Source organism: Candoia aspera, chromosome 3 (assembly GCF_035149785.1).
Source record: "Candoia aspera isolate rCanAsp1 chromosome 3, rCanAsp1.hap2, whole genome shotgun sequence".
NCBI classification, from domain to species: Eukaryota; Metazoa; Chordata; class Lepidosauria; order Squamata; family Boidae; genus Candoia; species Candoia aspera.
Window position 1 is genome coordinate 184517440 of NC_086155.1, and position 19533 is coordinate 184536972.

General features: G+C 40.7%; 1 protein-coding gene across 2 annotated transcripts in view; it reads right to left on the reverse strand.

The window, feature by feature from the left end:
• Positions 1-19062, reverse strand: part of TRIQK (triple QxxK/R motif containing) — an 85317-nt gene extending 66255 nt beyond the window's left edge. The window contains exons 1-2 of one of the 2 annotated variants that reach the window (XM_063299477.1): positions 18919-19055; positions 15897-16054 (exon numbers count right to left, since the gene is read on the reverse strand). The gene's annotated coding sequence lies outside the window, so the exon portion shown is untranslated. Of the gene's footprint in view, positions 1-15896; positions 16055-18918 lie in introns of both variants that reach the window. The other variant, XM_063299475.1, reaches the window with a different exon arrangement.
• Positions 19063-19533: the final 471 nt, after the last annotated feature.

Genomic DNA, 19533 nt, shown 5'->3' on the forward strand with positions numbered 1-19533 from the left:
CAGAGCAAGGTTAGACTTGGCTGGAGGTTCTGGACTAGGCTGGATACTCTGAACTGAAGACCTGAAGACAAGGCTTGAAACTGGAGCAAGGCTGGACTCGGCTGGAAGCCCTGGACTAGGCTGGATTCTCTGGACTGGAGACTTGGAGCAAGGCTGGGAACTTGGAACTAAGCTGGACTTGGCTGGAAACCCAGACTAGGCTGACACCCAGATTCTGAACACGATAGGTGTGAATTCCCTGGACACAACAGAGCATATGAGGTGCGGGTACACAGGACTGAAGGCAAATGGCACTGGAATGTCGAGGCTTGCCCACGCTACTGAGGAGATCGTGGAGATTCACGGCTGGAAGCAAGGCAAAGGCTGCTGGGCACGGCTGACTGTTTCCTCGCTGGCAGCAAATGCAGGATTCAATTCGTCTTTGGAGTGGAGCTTGAACGCTGGTTCCTCTTCAGCCACAGACACTGACTCTGACACCGGTAAGGCCTCTTCTCCCGAAGCTGCAGGCTTAGAGGATCGGTTGTCTCCGGCAGCTCGCTCTCTGTGCAGCTGCCTTTTATCCCGATCTTTGGAGCGCTTGGAGTCTCCTGCATATGCTCCATTGTGCCCTCCGTTGTGGCATATTCAATCCTCCTCCAGATCTCACCCAATCCGTGTTGTGGATTCTTCCTGCTCTGCTGAGTCATGCTGGAGTTTCGTTTCTCCAATTCCAGCCAAGTAAGTTTCTAATTCCTCCTCTGACTCAGAAAGTGAAACTAATTCTGAGTCAGAGGCAAGCTTGGTTCTGACACTGGTAAAGAGGCAGATGAACAATCAGAAACAATTTTCTTAATTGGATGACCATCCTTCCTAAAAAAAACCTATGTAAAATACGTAATAAATAAAATCTGTCAGTACTTTTCTTTTCTAAAGCATTTTCCTCCTGCAGAGACTTTTCTAAAGATAAGCCCCACAGTGAGAAGGACTCCAACTATTTAATACTGATCTCTGGTCAGTCATACCCTTGATGCAGAAGTAGACAATTTGAGTTCCACAGCATGTGTGGTTTCCAAGCCTCTAGTTTGTGGCGCTTGGACTCCCCTCCAAGCATAATTGTTAAACATGGCCAACATGGTTTCCTGCCATGCTGAGGTTGGAAACACATGAAACAAAAGAGTAAGACCTGAAATAGTTTCACAATGTTAAAAACGAAATGTCTCCAAACCTATGAAAGCCTACACAGCAGAGGGCAAAGGGTTTTCCTCAATACATGATGTGATTATCTATTAAATTGTTTTGATTGTTTAAAATAGCCTCTGTACATTTAGAGTAAGACCTGAGCTGTTTATACATAATATTCCATCCATCCAATATGTCTTTAAATATACAGTTCTAACCCCACATAGGCATTCTCTTCCCACAAAAGCACCATTCCAGTGGTCAATTTGTGGAACAATTTATTTATTTATTTGTGCAATTCATTTTGTTTTGTTTTGTTTTGTTTATTATTTATTTAATCTCTAAGCCTCCAACTCCAGACAGCTCTGGGCAAAATCACAAAGTTAAAAAAAATCCCATAAAACAACAAATAACTATAAAACCACCATCTAAGGAAACAAAATCATCCTTTCCCACCCTCCTTCAGTTCAAAAGGGCCCATCCATCTATCTTAACCCAAAACCTGGAGGGAAAGCCTTTTTAAAGAATGCTTGAAGGCAGGCAAGGTGGGGGCCACACAGAGCTCTGAAGTGGATGCTGTTCCGAAGGGCAGGTTCAATGACCAAAGTCAATGTGCCAGATAACCCCTCTGCCAATGTTGCTCTCTTAACATCTGCAGAAGGAAAGCCTACATGTGTACAGACTTGCAAAGAGCCTTCAGCATTAACAAGATCCTGGTTTAAGTGGAAGCTTCTCCATGTCCTATTGTACATGTCTTACACTTCTCCTGGAAATGTCATTTGAAACATCAGTAGGGTCAAAACTTAACCAAAATATTCAAGGGGTTCTGGTTTCAGTAACCTCTTTAGAAAGCTAGTATTTGTGTCACTACTTTCAGTGAAATTTTTATATTCAATCAAATATGAATGATCAATTCCATCACAAAATCGTCTAACATTAGGATCCTTAAAAATGTATGAAGGAAACTTATTTATTTAAGCATTACAAATGGAAAGATGAAGCTTGGTTAGCTTTAGAAAACTTATATATACATTCTCTTAGGCAATATATTTGAACTCACTCATAACAAAGCACCTATTATTTTACATTGTAAGGAAGTTTATTTCCTAATCCTCACTATCTTAGGAATCATGCATTTATACACACACACACACACACACACATGCAAATATACAAGCTATAAATCACATGCACTGTTTTTTATTCATTTATGGTTCTATATAAATGATTAATAAGAATAATAAGATCCAAAGGGACATTCTGTATATATAGCAATATCTACTGGCATAGAAAAATTCATGAAATTAAACCGGATCTTGTTTAATGCATTTTGGTTCCTCAATTGCAGATGATAAAATATTAATAAGTGTTTTTGATCATGAAGATAATGAAATTTTAAAAGGTAGTTCTTCATTAGAAAGAAACCAAATTAAGAATTTGTGGCTAATAAAATGAACTAAGATTTTAAGTAGTGGTCCAGCAGCAAATGTTATATACTGTGTTTAATTAAGTGTTCAGTTTCACATATTTTGAGAGCCAGTATGGTGCAGTGGTTAAGATGTTGGAATGGCATCAGAGAGACTTAGGTTCTAGTTCATCCTTAGCTGCAGTCTACTGTGGAAGGAAGGAAGGAAGGAAGGAAGGAAGGAAGGAAGGAAGGAAGGAAGGAAGGAAGGAAGGAAGGAAGGAAGGAAGGAAGGAAGGAAGGACGGACCATATTTTTAAGTTTCTGTAGATATCACAGGAAGAATGAATAGGGGAGCATTTTTGTTACCTCTGAAGGAAACTGTGGTGTGTCCCCTGCTCAAGAAGCCTTCACTTGATCCAATCATCTTATAGATCTATCTCCAACCTTCGTTTTCTTGTCAGCCCTACAACTGCAAAGGGCCCAAGAGAAAGTGGATTATTTGGACCCTTGGCAGGGACCCTTGGTTTAGGCTAGGATACAACATAGAAATTGCACTGATTGCACTTGTGGATGACCAGGACTAGGATCAGGGGAGTCCAACCAGGATCAGGGGAATCCTCCTTGATCTCTCAGCAGCCTTCAGTACCATTGACCATAGTATTCTTCTGGACCCTTTCTGAGGGATGAGAGTGGAGTGAGTGCAAACAACAACAACAACAACAACAACAACAAAATTTTTGAAAGACTGGAAACCTTATATGGACTTTTTGCTGAAAGAAAAAAGAAATGACATGGTGACTTATGGATTTGAAGATTAAGAAAGATGTGGATTAAATGAGGGGCTGAAGGGACTTGTATAACATCCAAGAGAGAAGATGGACAATAAGACTGTAATTATCTGTTGAAAAGGTTGGAGGTCATTTATATATTTCTTAACCTTAGTTTCTTTGCTTTTCATTTCTCACACTTTTTTGTCTCTTTTTTATTTCTTTTCTTTTTTTATTTGTCTTTATTCTTTGGAAAAAATATTAATAAATATAAATAATTAAAAAAGAGTGCACTACTTTACACTGTTCTTTTCCTTCCTGAAGGATCAGTTCTACTCTGTTGTAGGAGGAGAGATCTGCCTGGAAATCTCTACTTTCTGGAGTGCCTCAGGGATTTCCTTTTTAACATCTACATGAAGCTGCTGGGACATATTATCCACTGGCACAGAATCTGGTGTCATCAATATGCTGATGATACCCAGCTATACATCTTATCCCTAGGCTGAATAGTTGATGTGCTGGCAGTACTGACGCAGTGCCAAGGATCTGAACAGGAAATAAATCCATCCAAGACAGAGTAGCCTTGAGTTTGTGAGCCCAATAATTCCAGGGAAACTCCATCTTTGACTCTGAATGAAGTTGTACTGTTCCATTCAGAGGTGGTCCCCAATTGTCAGATTCATAGCTCTTGTTTGAAGAGCAGGTGGCAGCTGTAGCTAACAGGTCTTGCACAGTTATATCTGGTAGCCAACTGCAATCTCTCCTGGACTGGAAAGCTCTGCTCACAGTCACTCATACTGTAGTCAGCTTATGTTTGGACCGCTGTAATGAATTCTACATGGGGCTGTCCTTGAACATTTGGAAACTACAGCTGGTGCAAAATGCGGTGGTCTGAGTGTAACCTGATAGAACCTGACATACTGGGGTGACTTCGCTGCTTTGGGAGCTGCATTGGTATCCAACTGATTTCCAGGTACAATTCAAGGTGATGGCTATCATAAGGCCCTACATGGTACAGACCTGATTATCTGAGGGACTGCCTTTTCCTGCATTCATCTGCCTATCCAACCAGTTAAAATACACTCAACTCCCTTACAGATCTTGTCCCTATGGGACTGTCACATAGGGAACCCAAAGGCAGGTATTTTCAGCAGCTGCCCCCACTCTTTAGAACTCCCTCCCTGTAGAAATGAGACCATCCCCATCCCTCTGAGGCTTCAGGAAAACTTGGAAGACCTATGTTGCACAAGAGGAGGGTGTTCTGTGATTTGAATGTTGAGGTCGCAGGCAGATGACATTTATATTTGTTGGTGTCTATTTTTTTATTTTATTTATTTTTTACATTTATATGAATTGCAGGTTTTCTTGGCTATTTTTTATATTTGCAGTATGTTGTTAGCCACCTAGAGCCTGTGGGAATGGGTGGCAAGGTAAATAAAGGAGGGAAGGGGGTGAGGGAGGAGGCAGAGAACACTTGCTCAGACTGTGAAAATGGACAAGCTACTATTCTCACTCCTATAGACCAACTTCAAAATTCAGGAAAACAGAGAAAGAACATTCTAACTTTATACAATTCAGTGATAGAATAACTGATTGTTGAGCTGTGGCATCTCTTTCCTCAGAGATTTTCAAGATAAGGTTGGGCAATCAGCTATGTTTATTAACTTACAGAATTGCACGCAACATATAATTAAGTTACAGAACTCATTTGTTCGTGGAATTCATTTCCCTGAGATATTACAGCAGTCAGTAGCTTTGATGGCTTAAAAAAAAAGACAGATTCAATAGGAGTAAGTGTATCCACGGTTATTAGGAATCTAGCTAGATCAAGCCTCCATATTTAGAGATAGTGTTCTGATGCTTATTAGATGCTGAAGGCAAGCATTATAATACACTATTGGTAAGACCCCCAGAGCCATCTTGTGTGATCATCTTCAAAAACAGGATGATAGATGAATAGGCTGATACAAGCAGCGAAAATTTAGTGATCCATAGACAGCCTCTAAGTTTCTGGCTTCATTAATTTAAAATATGCCAGTAAGAAATGATTGTGAATGCATAACATAGAGAAATGCAAGACACAGTTGCCATATCACCACACTGTCTGTCCTACATAGTGGCTGTTACAGTCCTTACACTGTGTATTGTAGATGACTCCTGTTTTTTCTTCTTGGACTACTGGGTCTTTTGGTTTACTTAAGATGTTTTGGAGGGCTTTAGTTGGTTTGTGTGCTACAGTGATGCAGAAGGTGATGCTGAATGTGATTCAGATAGCCAGAAGACTAGCAGAAGGGCATCCATGAACACCAACTAGCAGTCAGAAGACACAATGAAAACTCCTTAATCTCACATGGACAGACTCAACCAGTTTCAACTGGGAAACTGAGCATCCTAGACCAAGCTAAATCCAAAAATGCTAGGAAATTCCTGGAAGCCTGGCATTCAGACAAACTAGCCATCAATAGACACACAGAGATAAACCACATTTATAAACCATTCAAAAGAGACAAAAAAAGAAAAAAAAAACTAAGAGGGAAACAAAAAGACCAGAACACATCCTCTCCAGGAACCAACACCCAGATAAGCAGGGATTAACACCAGACAAACAATCAGGCAGAAAACAATACCCTAATCAAGGAACTTCCAAGGAGAAAACCACACCCCCACCAATACTGGCAGGGCAAGCTACTGTATATCAAAAGAGAGCAAACCCCACACCCACTTCCACTGATGATGTTACCTAGTTAGGTAATAAAATGTCTGCAAGCAAACAACCAAGCTCAGAGAGCACCAAGGACTCCACAGTTCAACCCTGAGCTACAGATATTCTCTCCTATTGCAATCAAGTAGTAGTCGATGGGAAAAACCCTCCTCTGCTTAAGTTTCAAACGTCAGTCAGCAGACAATACCAGACTAGATAGAAAAATATCTAACCTAGGCTTCCTATGTATTCCTATTAAAATAAGGACAAACAAGCTTTTGGGGACCAATGTCTATACTTAACATTTTGGGGGGTTGAAGACTGCAAAGTAAATGGAATCATACCCCACATGTAGTTGCAGCAGGATTTGTGGGAAGAATTTCATGAGGTTTCCTGGTTTCTTAACTATTACATATGCCTGTTTTAGAGCATACCCTATAGTTTTCTTGTGCTTGCCCTCTCAAATGGCAGGAAACTAAGCTATTTTCAGCAATGAGAGACATAAAAATATTGCTTGGAACTACCAGTAACCATCTCTGATATTAGACACAGATGCAGCCTTTGGCCCTCTCAGGTAAGAATACTGTCTCCATACAAATGTAAATCATTTTGTAAAGAGCACACAATATATTCACTGATCATTTGGGTTGCTTAGCCTATGAGAAGTATTCGTACAGTACATGTGGCATGCAGAATATCCTATGACGGTAAAACAAACTAACTAGGCAGTTAATCATTCACAAAGGAGGCAATACTGTAGTTATGTCAATCAGAACTAGGAAGCAGTATGCTCAAAATAAAGGAAGTATGGGCTGGATCTGATGAAAAGAATTTCAAGATTCCTTCCTCCCCCTTTACCCTAGTGTGCTCTGTGGAAAACTCTGCAGGACCAGGGATCCTCCAAAGCAACGGGAGTGGCAAGGAAAATTGTATTACTTCCTTAGCCTGATTCCAGTGGAAAGCCTCTGTTGAATCCTAGTGTTTTCCATAAATGGAAGGAGTGCCATCTGTTCATAGAATGACCAATCTGGATCACACTATTAGCCATAAATAAGAACATGCATTAATGGGAATGAAAATAACTGAATAAACATGTGTGCTTGCATATGTGTATAATTATACATAGAACTTGCAAATCAACAACACGAGTATTTTCCACTCACTGAAAAAAATGTTTCATAAATGTTATTCAGCTGTCCTCTTCTCCTTTGCAATGCAGTATTATAGTTCTCAACATCTGCCACATAAAAAAGTAAGGATTCTTCCAAAGACTTACTATGCCTGCAAATATGTTCAGGAAGGTTTACATCAATAATTACACTAACATCTGAGTCTATAATTGTGGTTGTAAGGAAGGGAGGCTTCTCCTGCTGCCATACTCTAAAATCCTTCCATGAATTTTCAGCTTTAATTAAATATTTGAGTGATGTTCTATGCAGAGCATAACACAACTACTGTATTTCACAATTCTTGTGTTCAAGCCAGTCAGTGTATACAGAGGATAATAAGAGGAGTAAATATCAAGAATTGAGTGAATATCAGCAAACTGGATGACTTGACTGTTTTGCATTGATTTCCAGCAGATCTAACCCTGTTGTAAGGGTCAGTTCTCAGGCTGATAAGCATTCTGGAAGCAGTTTTCTAAAAGATGCTGGCAAGACCATTAATTACCATAAAAAGACCCACCTCCTTGCCAGTTCTCAGAAAAGCCATTAGGAAGAAATTACAAAAGGCTCCACCCTTTCGTTTTAGGAGACAAATTGGCTCTAAAAGGGAAATAGTTCAGTTGGGGAAATCCTTGTTACCCCATCTCTTTCACTTCATTAAATTTTGATAGTAGACACTGTATGATTTGTACCTGGGGAAACTGATTGATTTTGGTTTAAGTCTACTGATCTAGAGCCTGACACCAGCCTGGTCTTAAGGTCTCACTGTGTCAGCCCTGTGAGGTAGTCCAGACAAGAAACCAAAACTATGAATACTAACACTACCTTTATTATAAGGTTACAGTAACAGAAACTTGCAAGTCTTTAAGCACTTCTCCCCTTTCTCACCCTTACTTTCCAGAGGACTAGGGAGGGTCCCTTCTAAGACACTCTCCACACCCCCATTCCTTCTGTGGGCTGAGATATCTCTTGTGTGACCATAGTCTAGGCTGGGGCTCCTCTTCCTCCTGTCTCCCAAGGTTATTCTCCCAGATCATTACACCCTGGAAAAGCTTTGTCACCGTTTCTAGCCGCATTGGTGCCAGATAGGTTATTTCAAGCACTTAGGATTAAGGTGATAGGTGATGTGGACATAGTGTAATGTCCTCCACTTTCATGAATCCAACCTGATCAGATCAATGCTCTATTCAATTCAGCATCCTGCCAACCATACAGAAAACACATTAGCAAGGCCATGGAGGCAACTGTTCTTCCACACAGTTGCCCCCTGCTAACAGTGCTTGATAGAAGAAAAAAAATCAGCTCTGCCATCACCAACTTTCTTTTGCTCTCTGTGAGGTTGTCCAATTAAACTGAATAGTTGGCCAGTTTGGGTATCCTTAACTTTGGGACAACTCTTTTGTGCTAAACAACCACAAGATCTCTGAATGTGCTGGTCTGGTTGGCAGTACAGTCTAGCATCTTCTGCCCTGTACTTGGGTAATGGCATACAATTTTATGGTCTGCTCTGGCAAAAAAAATGCCAGGTGACAGTAGATCCAGTAGGATGATCATATTATGTAAACAGCCTGAGCACAAATAGAGAAGATGTGCCATGTGGAGTTATTATTAAAAGCTAAACTGGCAAAGCCAAGGCATCTGTCACTGTTAGGAGATGCAGCATACTCCATATATAATAATAAGAGCTTCCAGAGGTGATTATTTCTTCTGCCCTACTGATTAAGAATATCAAAGACTGCATAGTTCCAAAGATCATTCCATATTCTAAAGCAGAGTTGTTACAATAATGTTACATTTAAAATTATACAATTTGACAATCTTCCCTTCACTCTCCTCCTTCTTCCATCCCACTCTATGTTCCTCACATCTGCTCTAGAGATACACCAACCTTCCAAAGCAGACTAGGAGCAACTCAAAAGGGAGGGGAGAATAAAATTTATTTGACCAACAAATACAATTCTATCCAAAAGGACATGACTGGCTTTTAAAGAATTGCAGTCTATAGATCTCTAAGGCTGCCAAAATTTAGATATGGATTATAGCATGAACATATTGTAAGGTTTTAGAAGAACGCATTATAATCACTCAGAACATTGTTTTTAAAAAATGATGATCCTTGAATTCTAATTCTTGATATCTTATCTATCTCAAACAGGCTAATGTTTCTTCACTGATACATTCAGCCATTGTCTTGAGAAGGGAGACAGGCTTTCTGCCTTCCCATTGGATCTTTGCGGAACATGAGAGTGTTACCCCTACAAAAGTTTAGCAAGAAAGGAGCATATTCTCCAGTCCCAAAGACTGTTTAGAATTCAAAGATAATTAATGTTTATTTTGGACTTTTTCCGGCCTGATCTTGTCTGGATTCAGAAGTTAAGCAAGACCTGATCTATTTAGCACTCTGAACAGAGGCTCCAGGAAATACCAGGGTGACAGGCTAGACTCAGAAGTAAAAAAAAAAAAAATCCCTGAATAGCAATAGCAAAACACCTTTTTGTTGCGAAAAAAACCTACATGGGCCTGTCCTTGAAGTCACCACAAGTTGAGCTTGAGTTGAAGGAGAGTTTATTTTATTTATATAGAAGGGCAAATATATTTCCTTTTCTTGAACTCTCTACAGTTCAAACAGATCAAGCACAGCAGGAAGTACACATGCCATACTATAGAAGACTCTGCGTAGTTTGGGAGAATTCATTCTGATGTGAAGGCTGTATACGTGTGCAGTAAATCTCAGGTGTGGCCATATGTCAGTTCACAGAACACTTTTTCAATTCACAACTGTTCCATGGCAACTGTCCAACTCGGGGCTGATGGATTCATTGCAGACAACAGACTGGGTTGCCAGATGTGCTTTATTTTAAAGGATTATCTCTTATTCCAAAACATCACAATTCTGTAGAAAACAACAGTTGCCCTTTACACTAGGCACAACAGCACAAGAGTCTTATTGCTAAAACTGTGATCTGCCAAACCTGGCTATATACAAACTAGCCTGGCATACAGCAACAAAGCATTTCCCTTTTAAATATGAAAGTCAAACAATATATTGCCTACAAGCCCATATAACAGTAGTTTTACAAGTTTTATGACAACAGAAAAGTCCCTCTGCAAAGTAAAAGATAGGAAAAGTAAGGGGTACTTACCCTTTCCCCTTTCCAAACCTGGCATTTCCCTCAGCTTTCAAACAGACATTAAAGTCCCATATGAAGCAATGGGGATGGAAAGGAAGAAAAGGTATTTATACATAGCCACAATCCCTAAGCAATTTCTATGTGACAAAAAAGAACACGAAAGTTCAAATACATATATTTGTATAGAATGTTTCTTGGCCCCGAACTTTAACATTTAGATTTGGGGCAACCACCAAAAGAGGAAATGGGGAAGCATGAATCTGAGGCCCAGAAAGGTCAAAATCTTCAATGCCATAGTTTAGCTTTAAGAATGGATGCAGCCTAAGCTAGTAGTTTTCAAAGGAAACTTGGGGTTCCTTAGAAGTTTATCAAACATTTCTCCATGCATGGCCATGTTCTCACCAAGACACAAACATGCCCTAGCAACATCTTCTTTTCCTACCTGGTGTCCATGACATTCCCCACATTTGTCCCCAGCCCATGAGTGAGATGGGCTTAAGCCACCCTTAGCTATTCTGATGTTAAAGAAGTAGTTTTCCTCTTATTCCAACACGGTCCAATGACAGCTTCAAGATATGTAAAATAGGTTAGTTTTTTTTCCACCCAATACATTGGAAAGAAATCAGGTGACCGGCAGTGCTTGGGAACCAAAGCAATACAGAGAGGAGAGGGACTGGCAATGTGAACAGAAAAATTCATGCCAACATTGGCTTCTGCTGATTCAGGTTTGAGTGGATAGCACTATAATTGTGGGGAAAAAATCCTGAAAACAGCCATCTGGCCCAACATTGTCATACTTTTCCTATAGTGCACTGGATGTTTCCTGACACTTGTTATCAGGTCCAAACAGTTGTAATACAAAAGATCCATGATCAAATGACTTAACCTGAAACAGGGCAGGGGGGAGGGATTTTTAGCAGTGCCAATGAGGCAGTTACTAGCCATCCTGAAAGGGGAAACGTGAGGTATCTCCATCACTTCTATCAAGCAAAATTGCAGCTTCAAAGGCAGAGAAATGGCATAACACCTCCATGCTTAGAACTGCTGTATCAATCCACATTTTAACAGTCAAGAGACCATCTGCAGATCTTTTGCATCTCATCTGTTTTGGTTCTTATCTCTCACTGAACGACCAGAGCAGGCCAACAGACTTGTACCAATGTGGACCGAATGTAAGTTCTACAATGAATCTCAGAATTTTCTGAAACTACACAACACCCAATTTTGCTAACCATGACAAATAAGTAGATCAAATATGAGCATCATCAAATCACTATATGATATTGCAAGATGAAGCTTTATTTTTTTCTGAAAAGGAAACAATATTTTCTAGCTACTAGGTAGCATCACTGAACGGAACTGGACTACAGCTCATTTATTTCCATATGTAATGTATAGCTCCCATTGTGGTAATGAGATGTCTAATTTTATTTTGTCTTATCTATTATGTATCGTACAAGGTAACAGAAAAGTCCATTTGATATTGGTGATGGATATGTCTAACCATCAAGTACCTTAGGCTTCTGTACACTATTTCTATGTCTGCTTTGGGACCACATACAACTCTGGTCTTTCAAATAGTAACTGCCAGTACTGCCTAAGCTGCCTGCTAATTATAAAACGTAAATAGCTAGACTGTTTTAGACAGCAATGTTCTGAACCTGTTACATGGGAAAGAGCTCACTTTCAGTATTTTAAGGTATAGATGACCCAATAAACATTATAGTTCATTCATGTATTTTTTTAAATCCAGAATTAAAGCACTCAAAACACGCAATGATGCATGATCCAAGTCTCCAAGGTTGCATTCAGCCCTTTTAAAAGTCTTGGATGCAGCCCACTGAGACTTCCAAAAGCTACCGTGTAGATGAAGTAGGAAATTCTAAAAGAAATGACTGAAGAAGAGTAGTTTTTACAATATTTAATTTTAATAAAACAACATGAAATCAATTTACTTTCCATTCTTCCTATTTTTGGAAGTACAGCCACTCCAATGCCAAGGGAAAACCTCATCCTGAAAAAAAAGCTAAGAATCCCTGCCCTAGGACAACAGGGTCACCATAAACTGCAGACTACACAATTGCATATTCATAACCTGCTGAAGGCAGAACTGTAAAAGTTAATGAATGACTCTTCCTAGTCTATATCACAAAGCTAACATACAAGCTGGGCATGTTTTGCTTGAGAAGTGAAATGGCAAATGCTACCACATGGAGCTGAAACAAGCTGATAAAAATTTCTGCAGAACTTCTACAGTTCACGCCATCTCGCTCGCCGTTGTTGAAGCTAATGTGATTGCTACCTCTTCATCATAAGCACTAAATTTGCTGCTAATGTGTTGAAAAATTGTTGCAGCTCTGGCTTCAATTTACAGTTTGCCAAGATCATCTGCTTTGGAAAAAGAAACAAGGCCCAGCCAAAGACAGCATGAAGCATTTGTGAACTGAACCTGTAATTAGACACTTGGGGCATTGCTATTACAAACAGAAATGAATAAGCAATAATACAGTATTTATCATAGGCCAATGATTATCAGTTCAAGTTCATGGGATTTTTTCTTCTTCTTTTTTGAAGTTATATTTAATTTTTATCATTATTTCACATAATGTGTTCTTTTTATTGCATTTTCACTGTTGTTTATTATTTTTTATAAGAATTTTATTAAGTTTCAGACAAAGGTAAAAGCTACAGAAAAACAAAGAACTACAAAGAAAAAGAAAAAACTAAAAAAGTGTGAGAACACAAGAATTTTTTTTAATTACAAAAGAGGTGACATCGGCTTTTAACAGCAAGGATATATAACTATTTTCCATAATTAATCCCTTGCTCTATATTAAACCAAAATCACATTATTTCTATAAATCGTTCCATTGGCACATTATAAAAATCACTAAATACAGTTGTTCCATCCCCTTATATTAAAAGAAAGAGAAGAAATATATATACAGTATGTATGTGTGTGTGTGTGTGTGTGTGTGTGTGTGTTGGGGAAGATGGGTAGTGATATAAATTTAAATAATGACATAAATAATATTTTTATACCTTAGTAATCTTAATCTAAATCATTAAAGATAAATGAAATCAGCTAAACCCTAAAAACAATCCAGATAGATATTCTTAATCCCTTATCCCACTTCAAAATAGACCAAAGCATTTACATGTCCCCACAATGCGCACAGAGCGTTTTTCTTACAGAAATCAAACAGCCCAACTGCCCCCCTCAAAAACTCCAACTTCTCTTTAGGAAACCTGCCATACATAATAACCCCTTCTTTTCCATGGCATTCCATCAGAAGATCAATTTCACTAAGGGCTTGTAACTCGATCTCTCCCTTTAATTTCTTCGACTTGACTATCCAATCTTCATCCAGCATTTCAACAGTAACTGAAGAGACATTTTTGTCGCCGTTAAATTCTTCAGTTCCATCCATGACATCCCCATCCAAGTAACACATTTTAAAGCTCATGTTTTCCACAATGTCCTGAATGCCTTGCATAAAAACTTAGTAAGAATCAGAAAGAATCTGTTTGAAATCTCTATGGAAGTCAGAGAAAGTTTGTTTAAGATCCTCCATGCCTCAAGCAGATTATGGCGCCTCCTAGGAGCTTAACCAGCGAAAGTCAAGGATATGGAAGAGTTACAGAATATGTTTACACAAGTGAAAGTGATAAGCAGACAGTTCCCCTGGAAAAGTAGAAGCAGGAAACTGAAAGTTCAAAATGGCCGATTCAACGTGTAGGAAAATGCTAATATTTTCAAATTTAGTACAAAAATAACAACAGGGATACAATTATCTACTCACAATCCTTCTTAATATTTGGATGGAAAACAAGCCAAAACTTAAAAAGAATTTTTAAAAAAAATAATCCCAAAAATAACAATAAGCACCAAGAGAACCAGCTTCTCCTTGCTGTAGAAAGCCTCTCTTAGGGTATATATTTAAATATATATATAAATTGGGTGATTTAGAAATGGGGTGGCCGGTCTTAATGTCCCTTTAAAGCTACAGCTCAGCTTGGAAAATGATGAAGTCCCAGCCTCCTGGCTAGCTCTTACCAGTCGAGCGCAAATGCTGTTTACAATCTTCTGGCTGCAAGCTGCCATTCTGGAGGACAAATGGGGTAATTCCAAGTGTTTTCCTTTCCCAGAAAAACACTCCTGAGCTTCAGGGAAAACGTGCCTAAGCCAGAAAAAAATGCCACGTTGTCAGTTCTGCCTGCTAAGCCTGCGGGCACAGCTGTTCAGTCTGCCTTGTCCCCACCAGAAGTCAAGGGATGTCTTGAAAAACTGTTTATTTTTTATTAAATGTACTAATAAAAAAAATTAAATTTCAAAAAATGGAATCCAAAAAACATTAAAAAACATGACAAAATATTTTAAATTTTCACAATGTATATTCTTTAAGGTTTTGTATCTGAATGAATATTCATGGATTTCTGACAATACCCCTCAACAAAGATTGATATTCACCCCAAGTACTCTTAACTAAAACTGATTAATATATTAAAATTAAAAAGTTCAAAGGACACTGAACATAAGAAAGATTAACTATTCTACACATATTCATTCCAAGTTTCCCTGCCCTTTATTTTTAATTTTTCATGTTTGAAGGCACTGACCCAAGTTTTTCTCTGCTTTTCTCAGAGTTCCACTAAGTGAAGAAATATTCTTAAATAGATAGGGACAAAAAACAAACCTAGTCAAAGAAGCTCAGCCAACAATAATACCTGCCAAACGTGTTATATACATATATGTCAGGGAGACAGAAAAAGCATGAAGTATTAGTAAAAGCAAACAAATCTGATCTGTGCATGTGGCATTTATATATCCAAGTTTTGAAAAGGAATAGATACAGGCTTAGAAACTCCACCGTGGTCTAGAAGTTCCTTCCCTCTATCATGGTCACCACTGTGAATTCAAGAATTTTGAAACCCCTGACCTATGTTTCTAAAAAATACAATCAAAACTTGTTTGCGCAGTTGAATATTTGCATTGAATGAACACATGCACAGAGCTCTTGTTCTCTCTTAAAAGCCCCAAACCCATTCACTCTGCAATCCTAAGGCACTGCCCATGTTTAAATCCATCGTTTCCCTGTTTAGGGTCTCACAATATGATCCCTTTTGCTTGGCATATATAAATACAGAGTAACAATATTAAGCCTTCTTATTCTGCTTTGATTTTAAAATTCTATTTCCTGTTGGCTTCCAATGAAATGTTCCCAGATTGCACAGAGCAACAGCAGTTCCATCTACAATTTGCCACCAGGCTGACTTTTTATATGCTTGCATACATTTAGATAGCAGAACAGCTGCCAGCACAAGCTTGGATCCAACAGTATAACAGCTACTTACAGGCACAATTTTCTTAGGAAAAGTTATCAGTGGCACTATTTATCATATTCATGAATACATTACAACAAATGCGTACTATAAAGGTGAAAATTTGAGCCTGCTCCTTCCTCAGCACCAAAACTGCCTAACCCACTATCCCCACTGCCAAAAATACTTGATGCACCACCCAATATCCATAAGAACATAGAGCTTTCCCAGGCCAGTACTTACTGGGGCTGCAATAGCACCACTGACGAGTATCTTTAGGAAGATGATCTAGAACAGGAGGAGATAACAGACAGCTCTCAGCCTAATTCCACATCACCCCTGGTCTGGTTCCAAGTGCTCTGGCTTCTTCCAAAAGTGATTTTCTTTTTCCTGGCAGCGGACTGCATAGGAAATAGAGAGAAAAAGAACCAGACTAAATACACACAACAAACTCAGCCATAAAGAGGTTAACTCGATTTTGATTTAGCACACTGCATAAGCCCAGCTACTGAGGTTTATAGCTTAGGATGCTGGGTACCCCATATACCTCTGATCTGTCACGAAATCATGGCTCAAAGAAAAATGTGAGATTCCATCCACTTTGAGATCAAACCCTGTCTAGTGCATGCTTAGCTTGATTTACAAGATGCATCCTGATTTGTTGCTGCCAGAGACAGCAAAATGTCTTGGACCTGCACTTTCAAGGCTCCAATTAAATTGAACTTGTACCACTCTAGAACTGTGCAGTCATACTCCAATAACGTCAGTCCTAGTGGATTTATATAGTGATGAAGAACAAAGTATGTAATTTGATGGGCAAGGGAGGTAATGAGAAAACAATTGAATGTCTATGATCTTCACTGTTTGACCCACCCTTATCTCTATCCTGTGACTGAAAAAAAAAAGATACAGCCTCACAAACCCCATCAACCTAGCCAAAAGCGCCCAAATTTACATAGTCACCACCCCTAAAATAATATTTATTTATTAACATCAGCTAGTTATAAACCCACAGTCACCAACACAAATGGAAATTAGCCCCTCCCCGCTATGCCCTCTTATCAAACTCAAGTTTAAGAGAACAGAAGTGGAAGGTAACTTTGAGTCCTTAAGAAAAAGCAGATGAACTGGATAACAGGCTTCAGCCGAACCCTGGTAAGACGGAGTGGCTGTGGGATAATGGCTCTTCCATATCCGGGACGTTGTCATCTTTGGTTCTGGATGGGGTTGCACTGCCCCAGACAGACCCGGTGCGGAACCTGGGGGTCCTCCTGGACTCACGGCTCCTGCTCAAAGAGCAGGTGGCAGCCGTGCCAGGACGGCCTTTGCGCAACTTTGTGTTGTGCACCAGTTACGCCCCTTCCTGGATCGGGACACCCTTCAAATGGTCTCTTATGCCCTTGTAATCTCCCATATAGACTACTGCAATGCGATCTACATGGGGCTACCCTTGAAGAGTATCTGGAAGCTGCAGCTGGTCCAGAATGCAGCCACGTGGGCTATCTTTGGTGCCCATAGAAGAGAGCATGTAACACCACTACTACACGAGCTGCATTGGATACCAGTCTGCTTCTGGGTCCAATTCAAGGTGTTGGTCATCATCTTTAAAGCCTTACATGGCATGGGGCCAGGCTACCTGAGGGACCGCCTCTTCCCCGTTACATCAGCCTGTCCCACCCAATCATGCAGAGAGGGCATGTTGCGGACCCTGTCAGTAAGTCTGCCTGGTGGAGTCCAGGAGGCAGGCCTTCTCTGCAGTAGCCCCTGCCCACTGGAACATCCTGCCCCCGGAGGTGAGGCTAGCCTCATCGCTTCTGGCCTTCCGGATGAATTTGAAGACCTGGCTCTGCTACCTGGCTTGGGGTGGGGAGGGGAGTCGTCATGTTTGGGGTTGGTTAGTGCCCTAGAGTGCTCAGCACATACAAGGACTGACTTAGATCATTTCCCATATGGATTCTATTTTTATTTATAATTATTGCTGACTTGTAATTATACTTTTAGATATTGTATTTTTATATATTGTATTTTTATTGTATTTTTATTGTTTTATTGATTATTTTGCTGTAAACCACCCAGAGTCCCTCTGGTGGGAGGAGATGGGTGGTGATAAATCTGATAAATAAATAAATAATAAATAAATAAATAAATGTCTAAAGACTAATCTTGCTTCCCAGTCTTGGTTCCCTGATGGTTTTGGAACCATAGCTTCCAGGATCCCTATCCAGTGCATTCAATGGTAAGAGAGGTGTTTGTACAACACCTGAAGGATCAAAGGCTGGGAATCATTGCCAGACTCATCTTGAACTTGGAAAGCCACGCTGCAGTCTTGTCTCAATTCAGCCTGAAAACAGGTGGGAAACGAGTCCTATATCTTACCAGTTATATCAGTGTTTTTCAAACTTGGCAACTTTAAGATGTGTGGACTTCAACTCCCAGAATTCCCCAGCCACCATTGAGTTATATCATTGAAAAGCATATATCTTCCTAATTTCGATCATTTCCCACCGGTTAGCGAAAACTACTTTGGCCACTAGATATATTCATGATCACTTTGCCCGTCCATCAGCGGACCCAAAGTTGGGAACATCTTATGCCTGCCTAGCGATTTCTAAAAATCACGGACGGCCTCGGCAAAATTTCCCAAAGCAATCCGTCTTTAGGAAACGATCCCTCCAATTAAGCGAGGCGAGTAAGGAAGCCCGTATGAAAAAGCAAACTGCCTCCTAACAATCAGATCTACGCAGAAGGAATAAGCACCTTCCCTCCCACGCAAAAAAGTGTATTTCGTTTCCCTGTATGGGAGACTTGAGGTTGAACGATGGGATGCAAAGATTTAAATCCGATAAGAAGAGTTTACGCTCTTCCTTGCCCGTTCTTCCTCTTTCCACCCGATTGCCAGCTACTGATATTGCCCGAAAACAATATGGCCGCTCTATTGCTCTGTGGACAACCTCCCTCCGGAGAAAATGCGTATGAGCTGAGACCCGACTTAGATAGGCAGCAAGCTCTAGCCATTAGCGACCTAAGCGCTACTCTCCGGACCAATCAGAGAGGAAGTACAAAGTTTGCCTAGCGGAATAGCCCGCCCCCTGTCCTCCTCGAATGTGAGCTCTGGTTATGGTGGCTGTTCGCGCGGAGCTTGCCAGTCGCTCGCGGGAGGGTGAGGGGCCTCAGGGCAGGCTAAAGCGAGAGCGGTTCAGTCTCCGTCCCTTCCCGTCCCCCACCAGCTGCCACCCCTCAACCATTCCGGCCACGGTCTCGGTACCTTCTGAGTGAAGCATATCAGCTCCGCCTCCACTGGTCCACGGTGGCGGAGAGACGCCTCCCTTGTTAGACGGCAACGGTCCGCCTCTTCCCTGCCCGCGGGAGGTGAAGGCTGCCTGGGTAGCGCCGCCGGTTGGGGAAGGGCGGCAGCCCGCCGCCCCCCCACCCCAGCCGCCGTTTTGTCTCCTGAGGGCCTGCTGCGCACTTCCCTTGCCTATTCTCCGACCCATAGTTGTGTTTGACCCTCCTGCGCAGCCTGCCTGTCGGCTGGTGGTGATGAGAATTGTAGGGCCCAGCTGGTGTGGAGAAATAGGGTGTTGGACTTAGTTATAATTTCGAGAGTCAGTTCGGAGTAATGGTTAAGGCACCAGGCTAGAAACCGGGAGATCCTGAGTTCTAGTGATGCCTGAGGTCCAAAGCCAGCTGTGGGTCCTTGGGCCAGTCACTCTCTCCAAGCCCTAAGAAGCACGCAATGGCAAACAAACCTCTGAAAAACCTTGCCAAAAAAATTGGAGGGACTTGTACAGATAGTTGCTGGAAGTCCACAATGAGTGGAAGGCACTCCCCCCTCTCCCAAAGACTTGAATAGGCTAGTATGGGAAATTGGGGGGGAAAA